Below are 12,789 nucleotides of genomic sequence, written 5' to 3'. Positions count from 1 at the left end.
GTTACAATGCAAGGGGTGCAAATTAGTATTCTGTTTTGCACATAAGTTAAATAGTGACTGTTTTTTCATGTAGCACACACTTATGTGCAAAACAGAATACTAATTTGCACCCCTTGCATTGTAACATGGTTTTGTCCATGAGACTGAAATAAGAAGTTTCTTGAGTTAAGATCCTTAATGAATCAGGCCCATAGTCAGTATAAGGGCTGGTTAGTGATCGAGTGAAGAAGAAAACTACAGACACCTAGCCAGAGGGGGAGATACCATATCGACATTTGTACTTGACAACTGCACTGTCCAGGGAGAGACTGACCCAATCCTACAATGCTGTGCAATAAATACACAGAACTCTACAAGAAACAGTGAAATTAGCCCCAAAAGAACTTGTACATAAATGTACATTTTTATTTATTATCACCCTATAATTAAATCAGTAAAAGGTAGTGATTCTTGATATGGGTGGGGGTGGGGATTTACCTCTGCAACAGGGTGCGACACTCATTAGATCAACTAATCTATTGACAAAGGAGCTTCTATCATATTGAACCTTGAAGAGTACCACATAAAATAGAAAAAATCTTCTCTCAACAAAAACGAACATATGCAGTATGAAGACGAGATTTGCAACTTTTGAATTCCTAAAAGTTTTGCACACAAAAATAATCTTTTATTTTTCAAGCAATAGACCTGCGAACACAGACTTTATTTTTATTTGAGGTCTTTAACAGTTGCATGGTACATCTACTCCTGGAGATCAAAAGTGGCACATGCCATTTTATTAGATGTCTCAAGGAGTCAGGAAACAAGACTTATCAATATTTATATGGGCCTCAATTATTTAAGGAATGGAATATATCCCACCCAGTGGTATTGGGAGCAGATTTCAACTAGGTCTGTACATAGCATGTGTCACGTATTTGATGGGCAGAGGGTGCTTGCGTACTGATTTTAGCGCTACTCCACAAGGAGGGGCGGAGTCTAACTTGCCCCAGGTCTTTGCCAGGGACCCCCGCAAGGGAGTTTGGACTTCGCTGCGGGAGGCACACAGGTCGCGGTCCTCGGTGGGAGTAATCAGTGAAGCGAGAAGGAGAGGAGTCAAACAGTCCGGGTCAACAAGTGATAGTAGCGGTACAGAGGGGAGATCCAAGTGGGAGGTCAGTTATCCGGGTCGGTATAGAGATAACAGGTGCCAAGGGAGAACGAGAACACAGGTCAAGGAAAGCCGGGTCAAACACTGGAGAATCAAACGTAGGTACACTTAGGAAGGCAGGATCTGGGGGACCCAATACTCTGGCACCAGACTGGAAGGAGGAAGGGGTAGTGCAGCTGGTTGCTGAGCAACCAGACGCGAGACCCCGGAAGAGAGCAGGCGCCTGTCCCTGTGTAGGAGCTTCGGACACAGGGACAGCGCCTGACAGTATGATAGATCTAGTAAGCACAACAAAAAAGGAAAGTATTTTTTAAACAATTTAGTGCAACATCACTAATGTATTGGTGGACGTTTGTATCTACAATGATAGGAAAGACAAACATACATGTCATATTTTTTAAAGAAAATCCTTCTCAGAAATGAGAGAATTTCCTGTGTAATATTCACAGCAGCATGATATCACTTGTTTGCTGGTGGCACCTTAATATCCAAATATAATAGTGTGTGGAAGGACAGTCAGTATAGCACAGATATACAGAAAAGATATTTTTTGTCTCATGGTCAGAGTGGTGAGAGGAAGCTCGGGCATCATTCTCAATGTCCAAAAAAATTGTTGTAAGGGTAGGTAATAGATACAAAATATGTCTAGCCTTATGAGCGAAGCTTGAACACCTTGTTTCAGAAGGTTGTGGAGGGGAATAAAATGAACCAACTGAATTACCAAGTGACATGTATCAGTGCAGTCGCTTCAAGCCCTTGAGAGAAAGAGAGAGCCTGTGGGGGTTTAATCCCCTAGATCTTTTCAGGAAATGTAAGGAGGTAAGGTTCAAAAAAGTAGTGACTGCCCTACATCATGGTAGAGGTATTCTCTAAGAATCTTGGGAGGATTTTCTGGGCTTTGTGGAAGAATATTATGTTGCCTTATTTAAGGAAAAAGCTTTTGGCAAGGGAATGAGAAAAGCCTTTTTTGAGGGTAACATCCAAGAAGTTACGCATTTGAAGTTTAACCCCTTTGTGCAAATTTTATGGAAAAAAAGTTGCCATTGATAATTTAAGAAAGAATAATTATAAAAAAAAAGGATCCAGATGTACTTTGACCATTTTGTGCTTTGTAGTTGACCTCCACCGTCCTGGCCAATAACTCTGGCTCTTTGATCGTGTGCTCTCTCTAACGACTGCTTGCAGAGTATAGCATTTATCTGATAATCTAATTTGTGGTGTCTGGAACCCATGATCAGGGATCTGCATTAGAGTCCCAGCAAGTGACCCATCCACTGGTTGTTGCAGTGTCGAATCAGGGATAAATTATTGCCTGCTATTTGGACATAATAACCTCACTTGCCTGCCCCAATTTAAAGACATAGAAATAGCCTCTGACAAAGAGAGTGCCTGGTTCTTTCTTTCTTTCCGCTGTGTACAGTGTGGGGTGTCCCAGCATTGTTTGTGAGTAACTCCGTTAACTGCTATTGACAGCGCTCCTATTACTGCTTCATAACAACATGCTGAAACCTCTGTTCAGGATAAGTTCCATTGCCAGAGCCCATATCAAGTGAAAATGTGTTATACAGCAATTGTGTGCAATCCAAATCAGATCCAACTGTCACAAGAGCTCAGTGCGCGCTCACTGTACATTCTGCCAGCAAGGTTTATGCTGTTACTTCAGGCTCTGCTCTCAGACACAGTGACTGCAGACCAGAGCCACCAGCCCCACCTCATCTGCCCTGCTCCTTCCTCCTGCAGAATGTCACACATTTTCACCATTGACCTTATTTAATTTTGGATTGTTTAATGTGAATTACAGGAAGATTCTGATCCTCTCATGGATTATAGTTCCAGACTTAAAATAATACACAAGAACGCAGTGTTTCCTCATATTCATTTGTTTACTACCTACATTCCATTGTCCACTTACTAAAGTGCAAAGCATTGGTTCATACTAATACAACTTGTGGCACGGTAATCAGTTTACCACCATGCAATGTTTGTAGGTCTAAGCTATCATGTGTCATTGCATGATAATCCTGTAAACTACAGTGGTTTACAAAAAGCTAGACTTCTTGTAAAATCGGTGCGTTGCATACACTTGCCTTTACAAAATAGCAAATATATAAAAATAAAATGTAGAAGCAACATCTGTACATATATAAATAAAATCTTACCTGTCCCAGTGATTCAGCCTTGGCTTCTCCAGATAATGATTGAACGTAGCCCTGGAGAGACCAGCCTGCAATGGTAAAATGTATGAATTATCCCATATTCCTAAATCTCCAATTCTGTTTAACACATTGGTATGGGTAGTACTGTGTTGCAATGTGCACAGGCCTGGATTTACTCGTTTTGCCCAATATTTCTGTGCCAGTCCATGCCACCCCTTATGTCCTAATGGTCCATGGTCACATCCCTCTAGACTTAGATGTGGGCAGTTAGATGGATCTGGGGTGTTCCTTGCTAACTACCTGTTAGATGTACATAATTATTTAAATGAGCTACTGGGGGGGCAGAAAGGACACGTTTTGGGAGATGTCCCCATTTTACAGGTACGTGCATTCTTTTCCTCCCTATAAGAGGACTTGACATTTCTGGCTGGTCAGTAGTGCAGGGAACCCTCATCACTATACAGTTCTTTCAATAGAAAGAACCTTTTGCACCTTCAAGTTGTGGAAAAAGCACATTTCTAGAGGTACTTCAATCAATGTAACAATACACATGAACCACTGGCAACTTTGTCCCAGGAATTGTGTTCCAATAGCTATTAGAGATCTACTTCCTACATGAAGGCTTGGGAGACATCTAGGATAGAATATTTATATAATATCTCCCCACATTTGAGACCAGGATGTAGTCGAAATATTGACAGTCACAATATCAACAGTAAAAATGTCTACACCATAATAATGACAGTCATAAGATCGACACAATTAAACTGTTGACATGTAAAATGTGTACAGTGTTGTAAAGTCGACAGTCAAAATAACATAAATCACTAGATTTAAAACTGCAATATAAAAAAAAACCCCGCCATGCCCCCCTCCCAAATAGCTTATCAGACCCTAGTGCTAGCCAAGCCAAGGCAAAATCGCGGGAACAAAAAGCATGGGGTCCCCCCTATTTTACAATTATCGGTGCTATGCTTTGCCAGCCGGGGAAAACCCGAAACGAGAGATCCCCCTCCCATAATGGTCAGCACGGAGGCTGGATTCACTAGGGAGATCGGGACCAAAAAAAAAAAAGAATGCAGTCCCCCTCCCCCTCCTAGGATTAACCAGTCCCATGCTGATATCATTAGGGCTCTTTCCAAGTCTGGGTTGGAGGGTTTAGGGTAATATTCATTCAATGATAAAAATCCATTTGTCCCTGGTGCACTACAGGGTCCCAGCATGCCAAGACTTCCATTAAGTGTTTGGGCATGCTGGCGCTTGTAGTACTACAGCACTAGCATAGCCATGGCAAGCTGTCACTTGGGGACCCACAGGTCCCGCTGAGACCTGTGGTGCAGTAAGGAACAATGTAAATTAACAGACACAACTGTAAAAATTATTTGAACACTCCAAAACATCCCTCATTCACCCTATTTTTCTCACCAATATCCATGATCTTTATCTGTAATAAATCCAAAGATCCTTAGCCTGGCAAAATCTACCCCCCCCCCCACCCCCCACCCAGACACACATATACAACACAATACTAGCTCCTAAGAGCTCCCAGCGCTAATGAGCTGTTACCCAGGGCCGTCTTTCCCATTGGGCACAATGGGCAGGTGCCCGGGGGCCCTGCAGCCCAGGGGGGCCCGTCGGGGGCAGCAAAGAAAGAAAAACCTGAAAAAAAAGAAGAAAATACTTACCTTGCGGTCAGCTGGCGATCCGGCTCCCTCCATGGTCTCCTCCTCCGTCGCGCTCGCAGTGCATGTCGGGCGTGATGACGTCATCGCGCCCGCCCGACATCCATTGCGGAGCGCGACGGTGGAGGAGACCAGGGAGGGAGCCGGATCGCCACCTGACCGCAAGGTAAGTATTTACTTCTTCTTTTTCAGGTTTTATTTTTTTTTGCTGCCTCCGACGGGCCCCCCTGGGCTGCAGGGCCCATATATATAATCTTTTTTTTTTTTTTTTATATATAGGGGCCCCGGTGCACTGCTGTGCCCGGGGGCCCAAGATGTTCTTAAGAGGGCCTCTAATGTAGAAGGTGGCGCCAGTGGTTTTGGAATAGCTTGTACGGTTTATGTTGTTTAGCAGTCCGGATACTTCTAGAACCCCAAGGGGTATATTTATATTCATTTGCCTATAGCAACCAATCAGATTCTAGCTGTCATTTTGTAGAATGTACTAAATAAATGATAACTAGAATCTGATTGGTTGCTATAGGCAACATCTCCACTTTATCAAACCCGCAGTTTAGTAAATCTAGCCCCAAGACTTTACTATTATGTTTAGGTGTACTTTTGTATAGTGATAGCTGTAGTATTGTCAAAGGCAGCTGCTTACTACACCACTAGGGAAGCGCTATTCTATATCTTCTTGTGTATGTTTAAGGTTCATGTAAGTCACATGACAATTTTGTATGAAATAATTAAATTATATTTAAAAGTGACAGTGGTGGAAAATTACTCATTTTGACTCACATCCTCCAGCTCTGACACCAGAGCAGGTTTTCAATGAAATAATGTCTGTACGACTTCAGCTGCAGCAATGTTGTCATTCATCTGAATGAGCCCTAAATTACTGATCGGGCGGTGGCTGAGAAGGACAGAACATGAGATAAGAGAGAACAAGGCAAGGAGCCAGATTAATGAGATGAGATATTTAGATAATGTAGGTATGACGAGAGGTACAGGATTAGAGATAAGACTGAGGCATGCCAGTAGACATGGAATAGTAATGGATGAAGGACATTGAAAGACATGAAAGAAGAAAAATACATTATTCTATTTCTAAGAGGACGAGGTGGCTGACACAGACCCAAATCATGGTAGAAAAATGGATGAGAGATAGTTGCATTGGATACATAGGGGTATATTTACTAAACGGCCGGTTTGAAAAAGTGGAGGTGTTGCCTATAGCAACCAACCAGACTCTAGTTAGCATTTATTTAGTGCATTCTACAGAGTGACAGTTAGAATCTGATTGGTTGCTATAGGCAACATCTCCACTTTTTCAAACCTGCAGTTTAGTAAATCTAGCCCATACTGTAAGAGAAAATGAAGACTTGAACAAATAGGAAAAGAAATAGGATTTGAGTCCACTAATCAATCCACCCCCTTTGACCTAACAATGGCCTAATGATCCATTCACCTGCAATCAACAGTGCAAGCAATTATCAATAATAACTGTTATTGGCCACCCCCATGAGATCCCAAACGCTGTGAAGCAGTTTCATCAACACAGAGAAGATAAAGAGACAAGAATCTAGAACCTTTTAATTATAATGCAATTAAGTATATTCAAATAAAATGGTACTGACTGACTTATTAGGGGACTGAAGTTTTACAATTAAACATTTAATTTCCAATTTGATATAACCTCCACCAATTCAATAATTTTAGAAACCTAATACCCACTGCAGATCAGATATTTTGCTTTCTTATTGATTTCATGAGATAAACTAGAGGATGACAGGTATAACTAATTCCCAAATCTAGTGTGTGAAATCTTTATTACAATATGCAATTTTATATGCCAGTGTTTATTCAACATAATACATCTTTATTTACATTTTGTGAGCACGTTGAAATAATCTGTAATTGTGAATTATTTTCACTTGACTTGTGAGCTGATCTTCTAAAAATGGCTAATGACTATAATGAAATCCATTTAAACAAAAACACACAGTTGAACTCATTGCCGCAATGGTGTCAACCAAAAATTTATTTTTGAAGGTGAGCTGACGTGCAGCAAATTGTCCACAATAAAAAAAATGATATCTAGAAAAATCATTTTTAGGCGTGCCAGTAAATCCAGGCGACAGATGAGTGCTATCTGCATGTGTGTGTGTGTGTGTGTATTTGCCGATAGCACTAATCAATCGCTGTTTGTGGCCTAATTGTAAACCTTCATTAATATTTGGGACTTAGGAAAAACAACTGGGCTGGCCAGTGTGCCGTCAGCAATAGAGTGACTGCCCACTTTTGGATAACCCCCTCTCCTTTAATTCTGTCCCCCAACATGCACCAAAGGGTAATAATCTCAACTTTAATCCTGCACCAAGGATGGAACACATGTAACTAGTTCATCATGAAATAAAATGATCCTGGGAACGTCTTTTTATAGGATTTCCAGCTCTGCTCTAAGATTTTAGGTCATTAGTAGTGCCAGGCTTCATTGGAAACAGTTCAGGCAGCAAGGTACGAAAACATAATCCAAAAGAGTAGTAGAAATACAAATCGCACCCAGATAACCGAGGAAGTACTTATGCCAGGCCTGGGCTTCAATTGTCTTATCTGTGCCAATCTATCAGCTCTTTAATGTGCAAGCAGGCAAACCTATTTGTGTGGTTTTAGGAATATATATGTGTATATATATATATATATATATATATATATATATATATATATATACACACAAGTTAACCCGTGCATGATACTCATGCATTCTTGTCAAATCAAGCTACTTAAGGTGTTAAAAAGGTTCTTGTCATGCATTTGGGCCTAGCCCAGGCCTCCTCAGGGGAAGAGCGTTATTTCCCGACGCAAGCGCCCTTTTTTAACGTGGTTTTGTCCACATGTCACCACCTCATCATTTTTCTCCATCACCTCATCCTTCATCTTCATCGCCACATCCTTCATCAAGCTACTTAAGGTGTTAAAAACTCCCCACTGTCACCCCCGGCAACCACCAACCACTCCCAACTATCACTTCTCCTTCAAGAAATATATAGGTCAGTGTATAACTCTGCCCAGCAGGTGGCGCTGCAGCTTGGTTTTTTTTTTGTTCCACACACGCCACTAGGCATTTATATAGTAGATAATAATCCTATAAAGTTTTGGGGAGCAGTGTGAGGGCATGCCAAATATTTGAGTATTTGTGAGTAGTTACAGCTGCATTTGTGAGATGATGGTTTGTTCTCTGGCTTTATTTATTACTAGTGATGTATTAAATACTACAGTATGAAATAACACTATAATAGAGGAGGTTAAATCTGAGATCCAAACTGTAACTTCTTTTGAATATTCATTTCCTGCTGTCCATATTTTCTGCACTTTTGCATTACTAGTTATTGTACAATCATTTGCAGATTTAGTTACAGTTAAAACTACACTTGTTTATTGCTTCTGGCGACCGATACTTGTGTTCACCAGGATTATCTTGCTGAGTAAGCAACAAAAAGACTTCACTACGTTTACCCTCCTACGTACCAGCATCTAGTGGAAATAAAAACTAAATAAAACCCCTTCTATATGAATAACCATATTGTGCTGTTCAAAATGTAAAACACTTCCATTTGTTTGTCATTTTGTGTCACTTTAGTTTTTGCAGAAGTTATGTGCAAAATGGTTGTGACATGGAAGTGATGTTATGAAATATAGATATATTTGAATTTATACTCGGGAACATTTGCAAAATCGCAGCTTCATACATTTGGCGATTTGTATAACTAGAGCGGGAAAAAATCGGGACCGTGATTTGTCGAGATTTTGAACGCTCCCGAGAAAATTACAGCTTGATACATTTACCCCCTGGTCTCTCTAATTACTTCCGATCTGCCCAACCAATATCACCACATTGGTAAGCCTAGCTCCTTTTGGATACTGAAATTCTCAACTGGCCTTCAAAAATAATCCACACTCAATTCTCCTGGCTTCCATGCCTGTCCTTCTGATGCACTAGAGACCTAGGTGGCAGCAGATGAGGGCCAAACTAGCCAACACCTCTGCTGTCACTAATTCATGGCTCCAGGATCATTCATTACTGTCACTAAGCTCATAGCGATGAATACGCCCAAACCTCCCAAAAAGCAGAGCTGCCTTATAGCACCTCCACTGCATGTAGGTTCTGGGTTATATGCATAGCTATCTCTTGTGCAGGATAAAGGGGTCTATGTGCGATGTGGCTGAAAATGTCCCTGTGTAAATAATTTACTTGCTACGGGGTTTATCTCTATGAAATATATGTCTAGAATCCTGTCAGTGGAACTATTTCTCTGCAATATGTGACTGACAATAGAGGTTTCATAGTCCAATATAAGTCTTGAGATTGAGCAGTGGCCTATGCACATGTTCGAGGATGAATCCTCATCTTCCTAGTCTGTAATCTAACTATAAAAGTCTGTCTTTTTTATTATAGCGCACATGTAAGTTTTTGCCTTTACCGTATTTTTACCATTACCATTTACGTTTGTACCTTTTACCTTTATGCTGCAATAAGTGTTTTCACTTAATAACGCATGCCAGCGGTATATTCCTTTACAGCACACAGTGTCCTACAAATATGATTTTTAAGCTGTAATGACATGCTGACTTAATTTCAGCAGCACACTAAGCTAACACAATAGTGTTAAAACATGCATGCATGCATGCTTTTCTGCAGCACCAAAGTGGCTGTGGTTTAATAATAAGTGTGGCCAACATTTATTTATTAACATTTATCTGTTTTTAATAACAAAGATAAACTCTGACTGGCTGAACACAGTTTGTGCTCCTTCAGTTGACATGGTATGGTAGTAAGCCAGTAATCTACCGTTTGCAAGAAAACTTGACCTTGTCCCCAATTGTAAAGCGCTACAGAAAATTTGACCAATAAAGGTTCCACGAATGATTTTCCACATTATGCTGACCAATGAAGTTAGGCTTACAGTGGAAGAAGCATGGTTTGTTTTAGGAGGAATTAGGAACTCATTAATACGTTTGGTTTAGTAAAAAATATAATAACAAGTGGTAGTCATAGGCAAACCGAGGGGGGGTTTCCTAGTGCCTAGTAACCCCCCTCCAAGCCTGGGGCACTGTATAATTGAGGTGACTGGACCCTGACCCCGCTTCACACGGCTCTGCTTGAAAAGGGAGAGCTGCGTGCACCACCTAACAGTAGTGCATGCAGCATTGCCCATGTATATTATAGGGATAGGAAGAGTTGGAGAGCAGCCAAGCACTGTCTAGAATTATAGCCACGCCCCAATGCATGCTGGTCACGCCCACTGGCGGCGTGGTGTGGAAACCCCTCTCTACAAATCCTGCGTTTGCCCCTGGTACTGGCCCAGATTATAGTTGGTAACCAGTACAATTATACATGTTCAATGTGCAAATGCAGTATGCGCTTTTCCTTACTGTGCATGTACACTAGAAAGGATTTTTTTCAGTCTGCTCAGCCATTGCTGAACAATGGGCGAGCTGGGGCATACATCAGGTGCGTTTTGGTGCATCTTCACCCAAACATCTTTATAAGCTGGATATTTAAGTAAGCAGAAGTGGAAATGAGAGGGCAAACTGGGAGGCATGTCCTTCATTTCTGAGGACCCACAAAAGGTTTTATTGGAAAACATACAGACTAGGATTTACAACGTGTATCTATACTTGTATTTACAATGGGCAACTGTGTGTCAAGCAGTTGTATGCACTGGAATAAAAACACGGGTAGTCTGTGTTTTTAGCACATGGCCAGTGTACGGATGGTTCACAAAGGAGTCATCTTACAAGGTCACACAGTAGAAAATCCCAAGCAAATTCATTCCTCTTGTCTGTATACACATATGTATGAGTGCCAGCAGGTATAAAATTATAAAAGGAAATGCAAAGATTTGCATTGTGTCAAAACCAGCACCAGATTACAGATAAAATAGCTATATGGAAGTGTAAGAGTTAATGTTGTTGTCTCTGTTTTTTTTTGTTTTGTTTTAATGTTTTTTTTTAATTCTTTTTTTGGTTGCGCAGATAAAGCTTCTTCACGCTGCAACTGTCACACACAGTCACCTCCAGAAGGAGTAGCCTCCCCCGAGCCGGGCAAAGCTGTCATTACGAAGGATTAGCATCACAAAGGAGTGTCACCCTATGTTTCGTAAAACGTCACGCAAAAGTGACAACTACTACAAACACAGAGGAGAGGGCCCTGTCACAGGGAGGTGACACCGAGGGGACTCCGACACTGTCATACTCTGACATCTCTCCAACCCCTCTACCCACGCTGCCATTTCTTCTCTCCTACCTCCATTATCACCATCACAATATGTCAATAGGCACTTGTCAGCACTGGGACGAGGTGTAGTAGGTGATTATGACTAGGGAGGGAGATAACATATGAGGCATCGTTCAGCTGCACAATAGGGCTCTTGATAGAGGTACAATTACACATGACGAGTTTGCAAAAAACTTTTGAGACGTTTTTTCCCACTGTGCAAAGATCCTCTCCCACTTCAGGCTCTGCTTGTCCCATGGAAGGAGCAGATTGTCTCCTTAAAGGGGAACATCCACATGTTAAAATGGGAACAGATTTTACAGCACTCTAACACACTTCTGGTTGCTAATTCAGTACTTAACGGGCGCATTCATAAACTACCGGACTGTTTAAGGTGAAATGAGGCATGTGGCTGTCCCAGGCCATTGTGACTTATATTGCTGTAATTATTAATTGTTCAATCCGGCGCTAATTGAGCACATTGCTGTGCATAGTTTAGGTCAGATAATCTAGTACTAGCACAAAAATGATATAGGGGTCTATTTATGACCCATCGCATATTACTTATTATATATTATTATGATCCTTTATTTATATAGCGCCACTGATTCCGCAGCACTGTACAGAGAACTCACTCACATCAGTCCCTGCCCCCATTGGGGCTTACAGTCTAAATTCCCTAACAGACACACAGACTAGGGTCAATTTGAAAGCAGCCAATTAACCTACCAGTATGTTTTTGGAGTGTGGGAGGAAACCGGAGCACCCAGAGGACACCTACGCAAACACGGGGAGAACATACAAACTCCACATAGATAAGGCCATGGTCGGGAATGGAACTCATGACCTCATGGTCACACCCCATATGTCCTGATTGAAGAAGAGGTAAGGTTGGGCGATATGGATTGATCAAAGCTAATTGTTGATTAGTTTCAATTGGTTACTGCACATTTGCACTTGGTTTGTGAATATCAACAATAAAAGATGGCATTAGGACATTTCAGAACTGTTTTGCCTTTTCCTCAGAGCTGTGTGTGTCTATATACAACTCATACTATACAATCCTGCCTCCAGGTTAATCTGTGGAGCATGCAGCAACTATTTACATGCTATGAGTAAGTATTACCCTTGGCTTTCTATTTATAAAACTTAACATCATGCATTTGTTTTAATCTCCTCTTAGTTTCACATAGTTTTACATGACCTCAGTATTTTGTTCATGGATCTCTAGTGCAGTCATCACTCTCAACATTCCCCTTATATCTTGGTTCAATATAGTGGAATCTGGCTTGTTAACTCTCCTCTGTTTCTTTTGTAATCCAAACATTAAAACATAACTTTCCCCAATGCCCCGTACTTGTGTTGCATATGAATTTTTTTTATGAAAGTTTCAGTATGTTGTAATAGCTTATAGGAGTGTAAGCTAGTAATATATCCGTGTATGTGCTGAGTTAGATCACATCCAATACACTCTATTCTTAAAATATAACATTTCAGTGTTTTATACACTCAAGTTTTAAGGATGTTCTATATTGTTGATGT

At 41.0% G+C, this 12,789-nt stretch overlaps 1 long non-coding RNA gene across 1 annotated transcript in view; it reads right to left on the bottom strand.

The window, feature by feature from the left end:
* Positions 1-12,789, bottom strand: part of LOC142160512 (uncharacterized) — a 39,361-nt gene that overhangs the window by 21,463 nt on the left and 5,109 nt on the right. Inside the window, exon 2 of the long non-coding RNA XR_012693251.1 lies at positions 3,310-3,374. This is a non-coding gene — a long non-coding RNA (uncharacterized LOC142160512). The remainder of the gene's footprint in view (positions 1-3,309; positions 3,375-12,789) is intronic.

The sequence above is a fragment of the Mixophyes fleayi genome, chromosome 6 (assembly GCF_038048845.1).
Source record: "Mixophyes fleayi isolate aMixFle1 chromosome 6, aMixFle1.hap1, whole genome shotgun sequence".
NCBI classification, from domain to species: Eukaryota; Metazoa; Chordata; class Amphibia; order Anura; family Limnodynastidae; genus Mixophyes; species Mixophyes fleayi.
Note: the sequence above shows the minus strand (reverse complement) of the source record. Positions and strands in the feature narration are given on the sequence as shown.